The sequence below is a fragment of the Ornithorhynchus anatinus genome, chromosome X1 (genome assembly GCF_004115215.2).
Source record: "Ornithorhynchus anatinus isolate Pmale09 chromosome X1, mOrnAna1.pri.v4, whole genome shotgun sequence".
In the NCBI taxonomy this organism is placed as follows: Eukaryota; Metazoa; Chordata; class Mammalia; order Monotremata; family Ornithorhynchidae; genus Ornithorhynchus; species Ornithorhynchus anatinus.
In genome coordinates, this window is record NC_041749.1 from 80975862 (window position 1) to 80996865 (window position 21004).

Consider the following 21004-nt stretch of genomic DNA (forward strand, 5'->3'; position numbering starts at 1 on the left):
GTGGGTGAAGGGAAAAGGCATCCCTCCTCACTTTAGCCAGAAAAGAGGTGCCCCCTCTTCCAATAAGCTAACTCCTCACCTTGGGCCAACTGGTCTACCCCACTGGCCCTGAAGAGCCCCTTCAGAGACAGAAGAGTCTCGCTGGGGATGAAACACCAGAGTTCGTTCAGCCCGAGCCTGAGTCCCACTTGACAAATGAGGGCCCCATCCCCAGCCCCAAAATCCAGGCCTGTCCCAACTGGCTTTCTGAGGTGGTGCTCGTTGTGGACAGGGAACATTTTTTTTTTTTTTTAAGGTATTTGTTAAGCGCTTACTATGTGCCGAGCACTGTTCTAAGCGCTGGGGTAGACACAGGGGAATCAGGTTGTCCCACGTGGGGCTCACAGTCTTAATCCCCATTTTACAGATGAGGTAACTGAGGCACCGAGAAGTTAAGTGACTTGCCCAAAGTCACACAGCTGACAAGTGGTAGAGCCGGGGTTCGAACCCATGACCTCTGACTCCAAAGCCCGTGCTCTTTCCAGTGAGCCACGCTGCTTCTCTGTCTACATGTCTACCAACTCTGTTGTGCTGTACTCTCCCAAGTGCTTAGTACAGTGCTCTGCACCCAGTAAGCGCTCAATAAATAGCAAGATTGAGGGAGAGGAAAGATAGGAGGATGGGCTTCTGGGTCTCAGGACTTGCACAGGCACAGTAACATGCGCAGCAATCCAGTCAACAAGGGGCTAAGGCTGAGGACTACAGTCCTCACGTCTGATGGACGATCAAGTTCACAATGGCCCTATGCCCTGGAAGGCCAGCTGGTGGGTCTGAGGGAACTCCAACCCAGGAAGGACACCCTGAACAGGCCTGAGCTTGGAGCCTGCTTCATAATAATAATTATGCCGTTTGTTAAGCGCCTACTATGTGCCAAGCACTGTTCTAAGAGCTGGGGTATATAAAAGATAATCAGGTTGGACACAGTCCTTGTCCCGCGTGGGGCTCACAGTCTAGATAGGTGAGTGTAGGATTTAACCCCCATTTTACAGTTGAGGAAACTGAGGCGCAGAGAAGTTAAGCGACTTACCCAAGGTCCCATGGCAGGCAATTGGCAGAGCTGGGATTAGAACCCAGGTCCTCTGACTCCCAGGCCCATGCTCTTTCCACTAGGCCACGCTACTTCTCATCGGAACTGCAGAGAAATGACTAGCCTGTAGGCATGTCACACGGCTCTACATGGCAAGCAGAGCCTCTTGGATTTGGACTGGAAAATTCACACGGGGGTCTGTAAGCCTCAGGACGGATCCTCCTTGAGAAAGTGTGTGTGGCGGGGTTGGAGGGGGGTGGGGGCTGACGAGGAGGTGGAGTCTTGGAGGCAAAGCCTTTGTGGACACTTCAGGGGGTGGGTGTTCCTCTTCTTCACCTCTTTTAGGGGAGCCCCAGGTACAAGGTATTTGTCCTAAGGGGCTGACTCAATTCTGTACCTGAAGTCATCCAGGAAAAGTATAAAATAAAACAGCACAGTTTTGCTACTTTGTAAAGCCATGGTCCATCTGCACCTAGAATAATACCTGGAGTTCCAGTAGCCGTCTATTAGGAAGATCTTATAAGATTTAGAGGAGCAACCAGTATGATTTGAGGGGGTTGGGGTGGAGAAGTCTGTATTAGGAGGGACTGACAAGATTAGGCCTCAAGTCTGGAAAAGTGAACGCTGAGAGGGGACATAAGTTTAGGGAGGTAGCGAGGACCTAGTAGAAAGAGCATGGGAATGGCAGTCAGATGACTGAAGGTCCTGGTCTCAGTTCTGCCACTGGCTTGCTGTGTGACTTCAGCTAAGACACTTAACCCCTCTGAGTCTCAGTATCCTCATGTGTAAAATGGGGAGATACCTGCCAGCCCTGCCTCTTGGATCGTGAGTTCCACGCGGGATAGCGACGCTGTCCGATTTGTTTACCCTGTATCTCCCCGGGCACTTAGCAGGATGCTTTGGAAGCACCATAAGAGTAATAATTGTTACTGTCACTATTATTAAAACTCTGGAGGGTGTTGCTGGGGAAAACAAAGAATCACGGTTCACCAAATGCCACACAACAGGGCAATGCTGAACAATGAAGGTTGTAAATTCCCAAGAAATACACTAAGAGTATGGAACTCATTCCCAGAAAGTTACGCAGGCCCAAACTATCAGTAGGTTCATGGTGGGAGGTGTATAAAGGGCTACTATAGGATCTAGGATGTTGGCAAGTCCATCCTTAACTGTGAGAGTGGAGATCAGGGAGGGCAACCATCACACAGTTCCCCCAGGCAACTTACTGCTACTCTGAGAGACAGACTCCCATGAGCTCAGACTCCAGTATTCGCATGTCTCAGGTCTCACATCTATCTATATTGGCTAGCCCCTGCAGGAAGTGAATTTTTTCCCAATGCATCAGGGACCCAGGCCTATTTTTACACAGTAGTAACCGAAAATCCCTCTCCTTGAGTTCATGTGCTTCTGTCCTTTTAGAACTCTAGTTTCCCATCTTTGGGAGCTTTGAGAGTTTCAGTAAACATGTCAGGCAAAAAGGAGGCACCCACCAAGCCAGGAGCTGCTCACACATGCAAGCTGTTCCACTGTTCCCATGATCCCCTTCTGCCCACTCTTCTTTCCCAACCTAAAAGAGGCCTCATTAAGTTGTCAACTGCATATTAACCCTTGCAAGTATCCCATCAGTCTGGTGCAAGACTACTTTGTGACACCCAGAAAACTAAAACACCACTGGAGGGAAAAAAAAACCACCCAGCCCCCAAGTAAAGTCTTCTTTTTTCACACCCCACCAGAAAATCCCAGCCATCTGAGGATTAAAAAAAACAAACACAAAACTCCAGCACCCAAAGGTCAGAAGTCCTCAGCCTAAGCCCCCCATAAATAAACAAAACAAAGAAAAAAAAAACCCCAACAACCTTACACCACAATTATCTCTTGACTGTTTGGTAACTGAAAACAGGCCAGCATCTCTGAGGAGAAAACCAGTCCTGTGGGAGGGTCAGACTAACCCAAGCTGGTTTCACCCCAGTCCATTTCCCAGCCAGCTGGGCGAGTCACTTCCCTCTTTTGGAGGATCAACTGCCAGTACTGTAAAATGGGGAGGATAATCTTCGCTGCTTCCCTCTGCCAGGATTGGGAGGGTGAAGGAACTGAGGTGTGTGAGAGGCACTGAGCCTTTCTTAAGAAAAGTCAAGTGTTGGCATCATCTGGACAACCTGCAGGCTCCTTTGGACCAGTGGAAGCTCAGATTCAGCTCACCAATTGCTTTGCCTATCTAAAGTTTCCAAATTGACTGGCTCCTCCCACTGCTCACACTGGCAACGTCGATCCACCCCCAGCTCTCCTTCCTCCACAGAGTTTTCCACATTCTCTTCACCAAACAAGAAAAGTAGTCAATTTCCTATTCTGAGAGGTGGTTAGGGATGGTGACTCTGCTTGGGCTTTGCCACCATTCTGCACGTCCCAGTCACTCTGCCCAACGCCCTCATCCTCCCAGCTGCCCGCCTCGCTTGGAAATCCTGATGGACGCCAATGTTCCTCAAAGTCCTGCGAGGAGACCAGGGAGATTCCACTTCCCTCTTGCCTGACTCATTCGATCTGGTTTGTTTTGAAAAGGGTGAGCACAACTGAGTAAGTGGCACTGCCCTGCTGAAAACAAGTTGAGCCAGTACGATGGTTTCTAAGGGCTTAAGTAAAAAAAGGCAGCCCAATGCCCCAACCCTGCAGGGGACGGTCAGGTGCTGTCTGAGCCGGAGCAGGCACATAATGCAAGAGCTAAAAATAGCAGCAGAAGACAACATTTCTTCAGCTCAACCGCGGATGGCCTCTGCCCAGGCCACAGGCAGCGAGGTGAGGTGGAACTTGAGGGGGGAGCCCCACTAGGTCACTTACACTGTCTAGGGAAGGCTGAGGGGCTCAGCAGTGAGGGAATGCTTTTAAGAGCTCTAGCACATCCAAAAATCAATTCCAATGTGGACTCCTGCAGGTGCTAGGCCTTGGGTGTGCACAACCATCACCGACCTCTGTGCGTGTGGGTATGTGGGTGGCAGAAAAGTGTTTTCTTGATCTAGGTTCCACGAACCAAGTTCAGCTCAGGGAAGCCAGGGATAGGTTGCTTCGCAGAAAGGGGGCCTCCTCCCTACTATCAAGTGACAGTGTCTCGCTCTATTTTCAGAATGGGTTTCACGGGTCTAGCACTATCACAGGCAGACTCCCCATACAGAATAAAAGTGGCTTTTGCTTGTCCTGGTGCTCAAGGTATTTATTTATGAATTCAGTCGCTCGTCAGTCAGCCAACAGTCTGGATGGAGTGTCCATGTGTGCACAGCAATTCATTGGGTAATGTGAGGATTACAAAGGAGGCAGATTTCAACACACTTAGACAGTGAAGCCCCTAGACGAGCCTTAGCTCCGGTCCTGGCTCACTGAGCCTCAGCTTCCCCATCTAGCAGAGATATCAACTACCCTTGGAGATTTCGGAAGATGAGTTAAAATAAATTCATTTTTAATTTCCTGGGTAAAAAAAAAAGTGTTTTGAAATGTATCAGATTGAACGACTACCAATCAAAAGTCGAGCTCGTTTGGATGGATGAGAGTTTGGAGAGAATTTGGGATGAAAGTAGACATGGCTGGATCCCCTCTCGGTGAATTCCAGAATAGCCAAGCCGAGACCTTTTTCCTAGAGAAATCCCAGGCCACTATCCATCAGGACACCATGGACAACAGTTCCAGAACATCCAGTCCAGAAGGGCGTTGGCCAAATCGTGGTTTGCCTAAAGTTGGTCGGTCAGCGTCATACACAGCTGAATGTTCAGTAAGTCCTAACTGGTAAGTGTGGTGACACTCATGAAGATTGGTACTTGCATTAGCAGGGTGCAAAGTAGTTACTGAAGTTGATGTTCCTGATTCTGTAGCGGTGGTTGTCTCTGGATTACAAAAGACTCTGCAGTTGCTTGAAAGGCAGGCTAGGAGGCTAGCATGGCCAGGAAAAACCTACCGGTGATAACCTCTGTGAGTGGCAAGATGGTTGTGGGTTCCATCAGAAGATCGGTGAACGCTACCCTGTTGTTCCATGAAGTGTGCTCTTCGCTCTCAGTTCAGGCTCACTCCTAGATGAAACCCACTAGCCAGAGCAAAAAGCAACAGGACCCTCTGCCCTGAAGAGCTGAAGAAGTACACTAGCCAAAAGCCACTTGCCAGATGGCATGTGGGGCGGGAGGAAGAAGGGCGAGGGAGGGAGGGAGTTTGTGTACACACACAAGTGGGTGGGGTGCCTATCTGGTCCAGGGGCCGGGCTCTTTGGGAGCAGAGCCCTCCCTCAACACACCAAGCACCGGGCCACCACTGAGTAAGGAAGAGTGATAATGCCAGAACCGTCCAGAGTGAGGTGACCCACCATACCTCTCCCACTGACCCCAAACGTTGCATTTAGAGAATAATAATCACTTGTACTTACCTTTCCCTGTCCTGCTCCATATCCTGTCACCTGCCACTTTGGGCTTTGACCTTTTCCCACCCCTGGTCTCTGGGTGGAGAAAACAAGTGATATTTTCTGGTGGTGCAAGGCTGTTCTAACAGCCAGAGAAAGCAATATCGTCCCATTTTACATCCTGCTATTGGGAGTTTAGAACAAAGTCAAAAAGTAGGCTAGTGAGTGAAAAATCACACCAAAATGAAAATACCATACTCAGTTTGGCAGCTTGCAAATAAAAATCAGAAGTTTCTTCTTTTTTTTTTTAGGGAGACTGTCAGAAATAATGTAATGCCAAAGAAATTAATATATAATAATAATAATTGTGGTATTTGTTAAGCGCTTACTATGTGCCAAGCACTGTAGTAAGTGCTGGGGTGGATACAAGCAAATCGGGTTGGACAAAGTCCCTGTCCCACGCGCGGCTCACAGTCTCAATCCCCATTTTACAGATGAGGTACCTGAGGCCCAGAGAAGCAAAGTGACTTGTCCAAGATCACACAGCAGACCCATGGCAGAGCCGGGATTAGAACCCATGGCCTTTTGACTCCCAGGCCCCGGTTCTATCCACTATGCCACACCGCCTCCCAATATGCACCCTAACCCCCACTTCACCGTGGACAAGTGAAACAATCAGTAACTAGAGTCTCGCCTCCCTGCGCGTTCTCGGCCCGAGCGAAGGAACGGGGAACACGCTTGCCGTCCCTCGTCGTCACCCAGGACGTCTGCTCTCGACATGGCCTGTGTGCATTGGTCCCTGGGGATCAAAGCTGCTGCTACGTGCTCTCGGCGTCCTCCCCGTTGGACAGCCGGCCACACTGCCTCCCTGGGAACCGGCACTGTCTCTCCTCCATGCCACCGAGGAGACTCCCTCTCATCCTGCCAACCATGGCCACGGTGGAAAAAAGAACCACACCCACAGCACGAGGCCTCCACAGAACCTCAGGAGAGGCGGTTGCTGTGGCTACGGGTGTGCCTTGGACCCTGAGCCACAAGGAGCCTGAAACTCTGCTCCTCTAGTTTGATTTTTGTTTATTTTTGTCCTTGTCTTTTAGGGTTCTTTAGTGTTTTATTGTTTCATTGTTCTTGATGTGTCTGTCACCAATCCCCTCCCCCACTTATATTTGTGAGCCCCTTGAAAGTCACCGATCTATCTAATTCCCACCTGTGTACTCTTCCCAGCACTTAGAACAGCACTCTGCATCCAGCAAGTGTTGGATAAATACTATTACTACTGCATACATGTGCATACGTATACATATACAAAGGAAAGCCCAAATCTGGACCAAATTAGAGCGATCAATCATTTTTCATCTTCAGGATATTCAGTGCTCTTTTCTTTTACCAATTCCCTTACCACCCCAAACCAACTGAGACACTTGCTTTTTTCCCCCCAGTACTGTTCTTGATCAGGTTTTTCAATTCTCAGCCTTTTAACTAGCTGTTCTCGGCCTTGGCTTCATTTTGCTTCTTTCATCCTAAACTAAAGAAGTTCAATCAGCTAGACTGGTTCCACCTGACCAGGGTCCTACCGAGATCACAGACCACCAAGCTAAGGGGACCCTGTGGATCTGACCAGCAATTTATAAGTTCAAACCTGCATTCCAATTCCAAATTCCAAGTGCCGGGCCATCACCCCCTAACTTTCTACTTTCCCCTTACACCCCATACAGAGTAGCAGTTGATCAAACCCAACCTAGGCTAGTTTGCCTTGCCGAGGAACAAGACACACCAGTTCACACAATATAATAAACTCAGGGATCAATTTATCTCCATGCATGAGCTAGTATCTCTAGGGTTGGGCTTTATTGTGCCAAGGCCATTTAAGGACATTCGTTTCTGTGTGTGTTTGTGTGTGTTCGTGTGCACATACATACCAGATACCTTAAGTAAACACACAGCTCTTGCTGGAATCCTGGCCATGTAGCTATTGTCTTATCACTGCCCAGCTCTTCTGGAAAGCAGACCCTTAATCAGTAAACCTGCCCTAAGGAAGCTGAGAAAATAAAGCGTCTGCCTACAGTTGGGAAAACACGCAACAGGACAGAAACCCGGAGCCCTGCCAGGGGCCACTCTGCTCTTCCAGCACGCTGTTCTCCGGAACTGACAGAGAACTGCACGTGTTTAAACTCTACCCTGCCCACCCCGCCCTAGTCAGGTGCGGGTAGCGGAGCCCCTGATTCAGACCCTCCCAAGGTTAGACACCCTACCCTTAAGCAGTGAGAATTTCTCCTGATAACGTCGCTTCGATTTTTCCCCAGGCGCAACCCTATCCAAGTAGTGCCCTCCACCAGAGAGTTCTGATGAATGCTAACAGATGGGAAATCGGGGCCACCACAACGTCCCGAGGAGTGTGTGGCTGGGCCGAGTTGCTGCTGTTGCTGGCTGGATGGCAGAAAGACAAGATCTCCTGGGAGGAGAGGCCAACTGATGCCACACGCAAGTGCAGCCACGGGCATCTGCTTTTCTTTTCTACAATGGCAAAGCTGTCAGACAGTAAATGTAGCACTGCTCATCAGTTTGGCAGAAGGGAGGGCTTAGAAAGCTGAAGCAGCTAATGTGATTGAGGGCTAAAAGCAAGTGTGCTGGAGCACAATAGATAGATGGAGTTGTGAAAAGTGATTTCATTGGCTACACTGCAATGTTTGGAAACTGACCGAGTGGTAATCCCTCCTTAACAAATTCCCTTTTGGGGGAAGGTGACAGCTCTAATCTGGCCAGGTTTCTCCTTAACTCCTTTTAACCAGCTTTCCGGGTTGGGTTTGGTACAAGGATGAAATGTAGGGACTGTAATGACCTCCGGCAAAATGGCAGAGATCGGGGCTTCCGGTGTCTGCTCTCCAGGGATCTCAGTGGGCTGAATGGGGGAGCAGGGATGAAGCGATACAAGGTAGTAACTTTTGTTCCTAGAGCCCGCTTTGGTATTTTATTCAATTAATGTTGATTGAGGGTAATCTTAAAGAAAGGGGGTATAAGATAAGCTGCACAGACTAGTATAAAAAAAAAAGCCCCAGAGAGACCAAAGAACTGGATGCTGTTTCCATCTTGGCCACCGGCTTGTCTTTTCTTTACCTGTTTCCTGGTCTAAAAAATGGGGATGACCAAGTGTATGTGACCAATTGGTCAGAATAAAGATGCTAAAGATGTCCTAAAGGTATTAAGAACCTGATGATGGGTCACAAATTATCTTTCATCTCTCCCACAGATCTAAAGATGAAGGGTTTGATCAATCTGGCACGGCATGGCAACAGGCAGGCCTTGCATTTTGAGTATCGCTAGCCAACTACGTGGCCAATTTATTTTCATTTACAATATAAAAATTTCATTTACAATATAAAAATCCTGGTTGATGAATCATATTCTTCTCAAGTGTCATTTCACACACACCAGTTTGACGCGCTATAAATGCAGGCATAAATAGTGGTTACCTAACAATGTAATAATGATAATGATAAGCACTTACTATATGCTGAGCACTGTATTAAGCGCTGCAGGAAATGCAAGATCATCAGGTCAAATCCAGTCCCTGTCACACTTGGGGTTCACAGTCCAAGAAGGGGGGTGAACAGGTATTGAATCCCAGTATACAGATGAGGAAATGGAAGGTACAGAGAAGTTAAGTGACTTGCCCAAGGTCACACAGCAGACAAGCGGCAAAGCCGGGATTAGAACTTGGGTTTCTGATTCCCAGGCCCATATTCTTTCCACTTAGCTTATTTATATTAATGTCTGTCTCCCCCTCTAGACTGTAAACTCGTTGTGGGCAGAGAATGTGTCTGCAGTTAGTACAGTGCTCTGCACACAGCAAGTGCTCAAAAAATATGATTAGACTGACTAAGCCACGGTGCTTCAATCTGTTTGGCAAAGGTGTGCAGACCCACAGGATGTCTACTCGAGCCACTCTAAAATGCTCTTCTGACATCCTTAAAAGAGCTTGAAGGAACTGGGCCATCCCCCTAGAAGGCAGGCAGGCTCAGGCTCCACCTCTTCCATGATCCTGGAGAAGCAAATCCCTTTCCCCTTCGGAAGCGCTGTCAAAAGAAGGACAGTACAGCACTATCCTCAAGAAAAAGCAGGAGGTGGATGAGACCATCTGCACACCTTTGGTTAACCTGGGTGATGCTAAGTAACCATTTTCTCACCAAAGCTGAGAACAGTCATGACTGGGAATAGGGTGAACAGAGGATTGCTCATCAAATCGCACTCTGCCAAGGGAAGGGGGCACCCAAAGAAGCCTGTCAGTGGTCCATTCAAGACAAAAAGAAACACTTCACCCACTAGGTGATCAGCATGTGAATTCACTGTCCAGTCATTCATTCAATTGTATTTCTTGAGCCCTTACTCTGTGCAGAGCACTGTACTAAGCACTTGGAAAGTACAATTCGGCAACAGATAGAGGCAATCCCTACCCAACAACAGGCTCACAGTCTAGAGGGGGTGGATTATCTAATCAATTGATCATATTTACTGAGCGCTTACTCAGTGCAGACCATTGTACTAAGCTCTTGGGAGAGGTACAATCTAAGAGTGGGTAGATGCATTCCCTGCCCACAACTCGCAGTGATCCAAAAGTTCTACAGGTTCAAGAACGATTTAGTTCACCTATGATAGATTTACTGTCTTGGAATTTATTATAGGGGTAAAAGTTCAATGCATATCACTATTAGACTCATACTAAGGGACTGTTTATCCAATCACTGCCTTGTGATCGAAGGATAGGAGACAGTCCTCCAGAATCATGCTGCGCCTAAGGGAGGGACAACTTCTGGAACTTGGCCATAACAATTTACAACTAGAATGATACATTTCACCATGACGAAGCACTCACAGTTGTACGCTAAAAGGGGCTTAAACCTCCCAGGGTGCTCTGCATGGTCTCAATTACTGAGGGGAGTCAGGCCTCAAGATATCAAGGCTCCCCCTGCTCCCTTATCACCACCCACCAGTACCTATTTATCACTTCACCTAAGTGTCCAAAGAAGCTGTATTTGCTATTTTCTTTATGGTGTTTGTTAAGCGCTTACGACGTACCAGGCACTGTACTAAGCACTAGGGTAGATACAAGCTTGCAGGCTTAATCCCCATTTTACAGACGAGGTAACTGAGGCATAGAGAAGTGAAGTGATTTGCCCGAGGTCTCACAGCAAACAAGTGGCAGAGATGGGATTAGAACTCAGGTCCTTCTGGCTCCCAGGCCCATGCTCTATCCACTAGGCCATGCTGCTGCTTATTTTCATTAGGCATTGTTCTGAAGTGTAACAGGAACCCAAATGTACCATAGTTCTACCCTACCATGAATGAAGTGAGGCAAATCAAAAAGAAAATTGATTATGATGCTCTTTCTCAGTTATTCTAACAACGCTCACCAGTTGATCCCATCTGCTCAATACCGGAAAAAAGCCCCAGATCATTCTGAATAGACTTCATCACCCTTTCCCAATCCACGGGCCCATCTTGGTGTGTGCCAGAAATCAGGGCAAGACGCCAGCAAGGCAGGAAATACATGGTTCTGCAGCTCCAAGAAAGCGACAGGCTCAATGACCATCAGTACTGCCGCTGGCAGCTGTCCTCCGGGCTTGGTTGCCAAGCCAATGAAGTTGTAGCCTTTTGAGGGAGGAAGTGAAATGGGGATGAACCCATGCTCTGCTCCCTGGAAAAAGAACATCATAAAATAACCACGAAGAATGGCTCTCAGTGCCACATCATGTAATGGAGCTAGACAATTTTCTTCAGGGGCTCAAAAAAACAGCATTAGAAGATCCGGGAAAAGAGCATACAGTCTAATCGAGCTTGGCCTCCCAGTCAGAGAAACACGAGCCGTGGATTTCCGTGGGGACACGCCCACTTTCCCAATCTTTCAAGAAAGCGTGCGGGGCTAAAATCCAGAACGGTTTATACCCACTGGCGTGCGGAGGGGTTGGCGAACAGGCTTAGGTGGTCAGGCCTGACACTTTATCATGAACTTTTTACTTGGGCAAAAGAAGAGTCACATCTGCCGGGTAGTCTCACTTCAGTGGGGAGGAGATGAGGTTGCAGCGTTAGAAGAGCAGAACAGATGGCGGGCGGGCTTGGTGGGGGAAGAGTCAGCCAGAAGCCAGCTCTGCCCCAAGCAGGAGGTGGGGGGACTGCTCCAAGACAGAGGTTTAATGAGTTTTCTGCCGCAGCAAAACCATTATTTACTCCTTTCGTTTCACGTTCTACTTCCAAGGCAAGAATGTCTGCATTATAGTCTCAAAAGAAATCCTAGGAGCGTCATGCAACTCATTCCCTTATGCCTCCTGGAAAGGGGGTGCATCCAGTGGAACTTTTCAGGCCGTTCACCTGAATGGACCCACAGGTTTGGCCCAATCTATTCAGAAGCAAATATGTTGACTGTGAGGGATTGTGAAAATGATTCTAAATATACAGAGCGTCCCCCCTCAAGTTTAGAACTTGGTGGCCCAGGAGACCTTGTGTAATACTTAAAGACCCGGCCCAAACGAGGGCTCTGGAATGGCACAGGGGTGGACGTTGTCTCCTCCCTGGGCCGGTCTCCAGCAATTTCACTTCAAGACCTGGACCTTTAGCAACAGGTATGACCTCGGCTGGCTCCACCATCTCAAAACCACCACCACCACCCGATGTTTCAGATGCACCAAAGTGTTCAAGCTCTGTACTAAGAGCTTTAATTATACTTGGTTGTGAGCTAAGCCACTCACTAAACCTGTGGGTGAACCCTCTTCTCCACTGCCCAATGCCACCGTTAAGGCCACTGCTTGGTCACCAGATCTAGACCAAAAAAACATGGATTGCTGAGAGGCAAGGAATGCACCTTGGAGTTTTTATCCCAGACATGGGGTAAATCTGGACAAGAGGCTGATGGTGGGGCAATGAAGACCTTCCCCTACCAAAAGCCACCTCCCAGCCCTCAGTTCTCTTAGCTATTTCACAAAAAAGTCTAACTTTTGTTTAATCCCATCTAGTTTTTTTACCAAGAATCCAGCCTGATGTTCAGTATGGCTTGGGCTCCAGTTCCCTCTCTGGGCATTCACAGGATTGCTGAAATCATTTAGGGGACTAATAATAATAATGATAGTGGTGTTTGTTAATCAATGATATTTACTGAGCACCCACTATGTGCAGAGTACTGTTAAGCACTTATGTGCAAAGCACTAGGCTATGTGCCAGGGTAGATAGAGGATAATAATATTAATACTAATAACAATAATGGTATTTGTTAAGTCCAAGTGAGGGCTCTGGAATGACACCGGGGTGGACATTGTCTCGTCCCTGGGCCGGTCTCCAGCAATCAATTTCACTTTAAGACCAAGCACTTTTCTAAGAGCTGAGGCGGATACAAGTTAATCAGGTTGTCCCACTTGGGGCTCACAGTGTTAATCCCCATTTTACAGATGAGGTAACTGAGGCACAGAGAAGTGAAGTGGCTGGCCCAAAGTCACACAGCAGAAAAGTGGCGGACCTGGGATCAGAACCCATGTCCTAATCATATCAGACAAAGTCCCTGTCCCACTAGGGATTCACAATCTAGTGGGGAGGGAGAACAGGTATTAAATCCCCATATACAGAGGAGGAAAAGGAGGCTCATAGAATTGAAGTGACTCGTCCAAGATGACACACCAGGCAATTGGCAAGGCAGGGAGTATCACCCAGGTCTGTTGACTCCCAGGCCTGTGTTCCTTCCACTAGGCCCGACTGCTTCTCAACTCTGAGGCTTTCCATAAAATACTACTGAGTGATAAAAGGGTCAAGATTTGAGCACCTCCTCCTTCAAAGTCCCACTTTACTGATTATTTTCGACTAGCAGATAAATAAATACTGTTGGATCTTTGAAATATAGGCCCTATTTGTACCCTTCCCATGGGTGGCACCCAAAACTCTGGGGCAAAGGGAGTATTTAAAAAGAGCTCAGTGAGAGCCCACCATGGAAAATTGCAGCCATTTTCCTTGGGCCTGTTTGCTTCCTTCCCGCCCCCCATAAAAGAGTCCACTCCATCTCTAAATACTTAAGCACAACCCCTGGTTACCCTCTCTAAGAGCAGGAGGGCTTGTTTGGTTCAGTTCAGGCTGAAGATCACTAGGGCCAAAATTCATTCCCCTGAACACCGCAGAGAGCAGCCACAGGCTCAGTTCCAGTAAAGCGTGGCCCTCCTCCCAACACCTGACCACATCCTACTTGGACCCAGGCAGTGGGCAGAGGGAAGTGGAGACTATTCCTCTGGACAGATTACATGATGGGTCTTGTGGGAGACAGTTTAGGAAAGATGGGGAAGGAGACGGGGTGTGGCTGAAGTGGCCTGGAATCCAAGGCAAGGATTTCTCTGGGACACAGCCCTTTGAGGACAGAAGGTCTTCCGGTCGGTTCCCGTTCGGTAGCCCAAGGGGGCTGAGTCTAAATTCCCACAGCATGGGTCAAGGGAAAGATGAAAATATCCACAATTACGTTGGGTGCCAATAGGCAAGGTGGGGGAAAAAGCGAAGGAGAGGCCAGGGAACATTCTAGATGCCTGCTGACTCTGGGTTCTGGGAAAGGGTTGGTCAGAGGGCTCCTAAAAAGGCAGGTGGAGCCATGAGCCAGCAAGACCAGAGAAGAAATAGAGACGGGGGACAGACAGATGTGGGAGTTCAAGAATGGAAGGAGCAAAGGAAGGAAGAGGAAAGAAAAGAAGCAGACACGTTGGGAGCCAAAACAAATATGACCCGGAAAGCAACGGAGACCGCAGAGATAACAAGAGGGCAGTTAAACACAGCAAAAGATGAAAAACGAATGAAGACCATAACTGTCACAAAAGATGACAGCTGGCGGGGGGCGGGGGGGAGATGATGGGGGGAAAAAAAGGTTTGAATAGTTCCACTCATAAAAGACAAGGGTAGGAATGTGGGCCTTTACTCATCGCAATATTGGACCCTCGTAAAAAGTGACTTACGCTAGATCGGTTTTTGTGACGGCAGCTGGAAAATGTGCACAAGTTCAGTTGGGCTGCGACTAGATGTGAAGATTCAAGACACTATTACCTTAGAGCAAAGAGGTGGTGAGTGGGTACAGTGTCTCCCAACATCGGTTTACCATTGAATCCTGCTTTTAAACCAGGTGGGCCTGGCCTGTGGGTCAGGTTTGGCCCCCTCATCTGATTGAATCCAGCCCACAGGCCAGATCTGGCTTGCCTCCAAGCCAGCAGTTCCCACATTCATTCAATCGTATTTATTGAGTGCTTACTGTGGGCAGAGCATTATACTGTACTGAGCACGTGTGGTGGCTTCTTTGGCACTGAGCCAGCTGCAGGCACCACGACTCCAAGAACGGTGCCGTACCAATCAATCGATTAATGGCATTTATTGAGTGCCGGGTTTGCCGGGTTCTGTATTAAGTGCTTGGGAGAGTATGATAGAGCAGAGTTGGTAGTCACATTCCCTGAGAGAAACTGACTGTGGCCAGGCCTGATTTGGAACCAGGAAGGAGCCACCAAGGGTGGACATGGTGCCTGCCCTTCGGTGATGCTCTCCCCGAGAGTATCATACCCTTTCAGAGAGGGGCAGGAATATCAGCCCCGCCTCAGCATCCGAGGAGGAGAGGCAGCTTGATCTACAGGTCTGGGAGTTGGGAGACTCGGGTTCTAATCCCAGGTCTGCCACTGGCCTGCTGGGTCATCTTGGGTGAGTCACAACTTTTCTGTGCCTGCATTTCCTCATCTGCAAAATAGGGAGGATACTGGCTCTTCCTACTTCTTAGATTGGGAGCCTCCACAAGAAACAGGGTCCATGTCTGCTTTGACTACCTTGTGCTTTTCGCTGTGCTTAGCAAAGTGCTTTGGCAAATAAGAAGTGCGGATTAAATACCATTCTTACAAATCAAAAGTAAAATGATTTCTTTCTCACCCATTGAGAAAGAAGAGTCCTCCCAGTTTAAAGGACTGTGGAAAAGGAGGGGAGAAATAGATGGCAGCAGGTGCCATGAGGCTGGAGAGTGGCTCAGCTGGGACAAACAGCTCTCGTGGATAGAGCACGGGTCTGGGAGTCAGAAGGACCTGGGTTCTAACCCTGGCTGCGTCACTTGTCTGCTGTGGGACCTTAGGCAAGTTACTTCACTTCTATGTGCCTCAGTTACCTAAGTTGTAACATGGGGATCGAGACTGTGAGCCCCTTGTGGGACATGGACTCTGCCCAACCAAAATAGCTTGTATCTACCCTGGAGCTTAATACAGTGCCTGGCACATAGTAAGCGGTTTTAACAAATTATTAGCTGTCTTGGCACGATGGAGACTGGAAGGATAGGCAGGGTAGCTGTATCTCAGGGTGAAAAGCAGTGCTCTAGATCACAGTGCTGAAACTTCTAGGACATGGGGTCTCCTTCTTTGCCAATTTCACAATTGGGAGAGCAAAGAGGGAAGGAGGAGAGGAGGAGGAGTGTGATGGCAGAATCGAGGTGGGAGGCCAAGTGGAGCTTGGTAAACCAGAGGCTTTGGGACACCCGTGCGCAACCAAGCCCCCAACTGCCCAATCCCCACTCCTGAGAAGGGCATGTGATTGAAAGGGCGAGGGGAGGGAGGAAAGTTCATGGATTCAAAACAACTCCACACTTAACTGGTGCCAGCCATGGAAGGCTTCGAAGGCAGACCTCCTGCCAAGGCAGAGAGTGGAAAGCCCAAGGAATTCATTTGTGGTGGCCTGAGATCACTGAAGAGTAGAAAGAGCAGGAGAGAAAGAGAGAGAGAGAGAGAGAAGGGAGAAAGCCATTCAGACTCCTCCATTCCTTGCGTGCTCCACTTTCCATGGCTCCTCGGACAATTCGACAGACAATTCACTGCTTGAGGGGTCGAAGGAAGGGGGGCCCACTCTACTAGTTTCCCCCCTCCTCTCCCTGTCTCCTCATCCTGCCCTTCTGGGAAACCCAAGATTCCTGCCTGAAGTGCTCTGGAAAGAGGGTGAGGGGAGGAAGGAGTCAGAAGGTCACCGATTCTAATCCCAGCTCGGCCACTTGTTTGCCGTGTGACCTTGGGTGAGTCACTTCACTTCTCTGTGCCTCAGTTACCTCATCTGTAAAATGGAGATTGAGACTGTGAGCCCCATGTGGGACAGGGACTGTGTCCAATTGCCTTTGCTTGTACCCACCCCAATGCTTAATACAGTGCCTAGCATACAGTAAGTGATTAGCAAATACCACTATTATGTGTGGGAAAGCTCACCCAACTTGGATTTTCGGCAGCATCTTTCGGAGGCAGTGAAGCTGTTAGTCCACCTGCTGACCGTAATCAATAGTCTGGGCAGCTCTGCTTTAGTTTCAAGAGAAAGGTGGCCGTGTTGGTTTCCAGCCGCTGTGCCTGAGAAACCCTCCACCACTCAGGCTGCATCACAATCCTTGTCAGATCACTGTGGATCCGATCCTATTCTCAGGCATTTGCTCTCCCTGGGTTTGATTATCCAGCTTTCACAGGACTGGCCAAGTTCTGTTGCCTCTGGCGCTGATGCCCGGTCGCTGTACCAAAAAAAATCTCAAGATTTTACCTGCCCTCAAAATTATACCTGGGATCTCTGAATCATGGGTCTCCTCTAAATCTACTGGAAATTATGTGATGAAATCTAAGGAACTCACGTAAACTTTTTAAACCAAAAAAAACGCAACCTGGTTGGTGCACTTTTTCAAGCCAGACGTGTGGCCGGGATGACAATCCTATGGGTGTGAGAGAAATGGTGCCACTCAAGGGAGGCCTTTATATCAAGGGCAAAGGGTCATTTAAAAAATGGCAATGCTAACTAGGAGCTTTTGGAGCATCTCAGATGGAATCTATGACCCCCAAACCCTAAATTTTGTCATCACTGTCAGCAGGACCAAATGTAGGGTCAATTCTTCAATTTGCTGAAAGTCAGGGTGAGTTCTTGGAAAGCATAGGCCGTGGCCACAGACCAACGTTCAGCGTCTCTTAGTTGTACTTGAGTTCGGGAGACATTGGGAGCTCTGCACAGAAGTTACTGTCTCTGACTGGCAGCAAAACACTAGAGATTGAAAAATCTCAAGGACATAAAGCTACTTTTCAAGTTGAGCAATGGAAGCTCGGAAAATGGAACAGAAAAATAAGCTGCAGGTCCTTGCCAGAACTGCAGTTTTCTAAATGGAAAAAGGGCTTATAAGGAACAGGCTTCCCTTTACCCCCAGACAGACCTTAAAAGAGAGAAATGGGCAGGACCTTGACAATGATATAAATCAAATTCCTAAGCAAGAGGAAAAAAAAAAGATTAAGTAGAGACGTGTTGTTCCAGCAACTTTCCAAACTGAACTGGAAAAAAAATACTAGCGCTATAAAGATGTTCTGTATGCAACGTGCTCCCTAGCCATGGACCTGCAAAACATATCTGGATTACAACGCCTCTCGCTGACCCTGAAGGGGTTCTGTACTTTCCGTCTCCCTCTCTCGCCACACCCTCTTACCAAAAATAATTGCTCACTACATTTCTATAGCGCTCAATCCTATTTTACACTGAGGGAAAGAGACGCAGAGGAGGGAAAGGATTCTCCCCAAGACACACACACAGTACAGCAGTGGAATTAAAACTTGGACTCTTTCTGGTCCCAGCCCAGTGAGGGAGAAACCAACTCCAAACTCTTGCAGGGCTAGATCCTTTATCCTACAAATCCATCTGCTGGCCTCCCACCCAGGAAGGTCAGCCAAGAACAAAGAAGTCGGGCAAGTCACCGATTCTGTCAGCACCCAAGAGATCAGTAAGTAGCCAGTGAGTGGATATAGCCCCACCCGAAAATAATTCGCCTCTTCCCCGTTCCAAGCAACCAGCCTAATCCAATCGAGGTCACGTCACTACCCGCCAGTGAGTGAATAGGTATATGTTACGATTATCCCACACGGAATCTGTTGGGTGAAACAGGTCAAAAATCACCTCTGAGCTGTTATTTGCATTTTTAGGAATTTCGTCATGGGGCAACAACATAAACAAATGTTTTGCGTACTACAGCTCAGCTGACGGTGGCTTCGCTCCATCCACCCACTGGGCCTCATTTCCCTTCTCTGTGGTGCAGAGACTCGGAGGGATCAGGAAACTTTATGAACAGATGCCTGTAAAATGGGTTGAGACTATGGGATGAAAGGTGGGACAAAAACACAGGGGATTATTACGCTTAATAATGAGGTTAATTATACTGGGGGTTACAAAATATAACAACTGTGTGAGAGCAATGACGACAACAGGGGTGGAGTATGCGTACTGTAGCATCACAACAAAGTGACACCATTAGATAGTCATATATTAACACTAGATCCATTTTAACTTCACTCAGTAGTGGAATGAAGACTCATCTATTAAAAAACTTAAATATTTACCTTAAAAGAAATCAACAGTGCAATGCTGCCCGGGATATACGAAACAGTCTACTTTGGTGCTTTGCAAGCAAAACAAGGTGTGCAAATTGTTCCAGGATGTTGTTGTTGTTGTCTTATGCTGTCGAGTCATGTCCGACCCATAGCGGCGCCATGACACATCTCTCCCAGAACGCCCCACTTCCATCTGCAATCGTTCTGGTAGTGTATCCATAGAGTTTTCTTGGTAAAGACACAGAAGCTGTTTACCATTGCCTCCGTCCATGTAGTAAACCTGAGTCTGCGCCCTCGACTCTCTCCCGTGCCGCTGCTGCCCAGCACAGGTGAGTTTTGACTTGTAGCAGATTGACCTCCACTCACTTGCCACTGCCCAAGCTAGGAATGGGTAAGCCTCTGCTTGACTTCCCCTCCCGTAGTTGAGACTGGTAGAGTACTGGAAACTCTCCAGGTGTGACCCTGAGAGGTGGTTCCAGGATGAAACTGCTAAAATCCAGATGTTCAGCTCAACAATTCCTTCAGCTGGGACAACAATAAGGAAAACTAATGGTAAAAATATGGGGGAAGGGAGCAGGCTGTGTGGTCTGGCTTTCTACCCACTGCAGTTCAATTGTAGTCATTTTAGGGCCAGGCCCCTTTCCCCAGATGGTGGCAGGGATGCGAGTTTCAGCTGTGATATCCAGCGAGAGAGAGAGAGAGATGGTCCAATGCGAGGCCCAGTTTGGGGGCTTCTTAGCATCTGTTTTCAACATTGAATTGGGAAAAGAAACTACAATTAGGACTTTACCACTAATACTGCCACAAAGTCAGGATTATATAGTACCTAGAGAATGGTGGGTAATGGTTGCTTGAGGAGGCTAAAAGTAAAAAGAAACCAAAAAAGAGTTCTCCATGCAATGCTAATTAACCTCATTTTCTGAGAAGACCCAGGTTTGAACTAACCATCTGGTAAAATGTCAATGACCTAGACAGGGCCTATTTTCCTCAAATGGTTTAAAAACCACACAGTAAAACCCTGCTAGACCACATAGGAACTTTTGGTCCACATCTTGAAAAATGGCCACCCTATTCTGTAAAGTGGATGCAGCTAAAATCATTCCAGTATTTCTCTCCCCTTCAGAACGTGATCTCTTACAAGTGACTGGGGACTATCTCGCTAGTGAACAAAAAAGCTGTCAAGTACTTGGTATCTCTGTTAATCAATAAACAAGACTATGTTTCATCTATATAATTCTTCTCAAGGAGGGCAAAACTGAAAAAACTTGGGGTACAGGCCCACAATTCCCCTCTCAGGGTCGCACCTGGAGAGGTTCCAGTACTCTACCAGTCTTGACTATGGGAGGGAGAGTCAAGCAGAGGCCTACCCATTCCATTCCTAGCTTGGGCAGTGGCCAGCGAGTGGAAGGCAACCTGCTACAAGTCAAAACTCATCCGTGCTGGGCAATAGCGGCACGGGCAGCGGCACGGGAGAGAGTCGAGGGCAGAGACTCAAGTTTACTGCACGGAAGGAGGCAATGGTAAACCACTTTTGTATTTTTACCAAGAAAACTCTATGGATACAGCACCAGAACGATTGCAGATGGAGAGCGGGGAGTCCTGGGAGACCTGTGTCCGTGGCATCACTACGGGTCGGAAACAACCCGACGGCATAAGACAAGACAGGCCCCCAATAGAGCCCCTGGTGCAATCTTAAGCAATCCGGTCTGGGTCAAAGCAAGTGTTTGTGGCCTTACTATATGTTATTTACTGGGCACTTACTGTGTGCAGAGCACTGTACTAAGCACTTGGAAGAGTACCATACAGAGTTAGTAAAAAACATTCCCTGCCCACAACAAGCTTACAGTCTAAAGGGAGAGGTCCAAAAACCAGAGCCACGTGTGACAGACTGATGTACAGTGTTTATCCATCATCCTTTCAGACTCAAGCAAGATGTGCTATATCAGCTGGTGGCAGAAAGTTCCCCACCCAGGAGCAGAAGGCTTCTGCCAGACCCCAGCCAATGAGACTGCAATAATTGGTCCTCAAACAGGACTCCCTGGCAGATTTCTCACTACAAACTGTGTTAACGCAGGTATAGGCAGAGAAATATATGGGCGAGTCAATCCAGTGTAAAAAAATCTGCTGGAAAGTTCATTTCGCATCTAGGAGGGCTCAAACCTCAGAGAAGGCTTCCCTACCCATCTGGTTCTGAATCAGGCATACAGTTTA

At 48.1% G+C, this 21004-nt stretch overlaps 1 protein-coding gene and 1 non-coding gene across 5 annotated transcripts in view; one reads left to right on the forward strand and one right to left on the reverse strand.

The window, feature by feature from the left end:
- The window catches only part of RANBP10 (RAN binding protein 10), a 101753-nt gene that overhangs the window by 42971 nt on the left and 37778 nt on the right, over window positions 1-21004 (reverse strand). The window lies entirely within an intron of this gene.
- On the forward strand, window positions 20080-20217 carry LOC114807037. Its single transcript, XR_003755090.1, has one exon. It is a non-coding gene; the product is annotated as a small nucleolar RNA SNORA7 (small nucleolar RNA).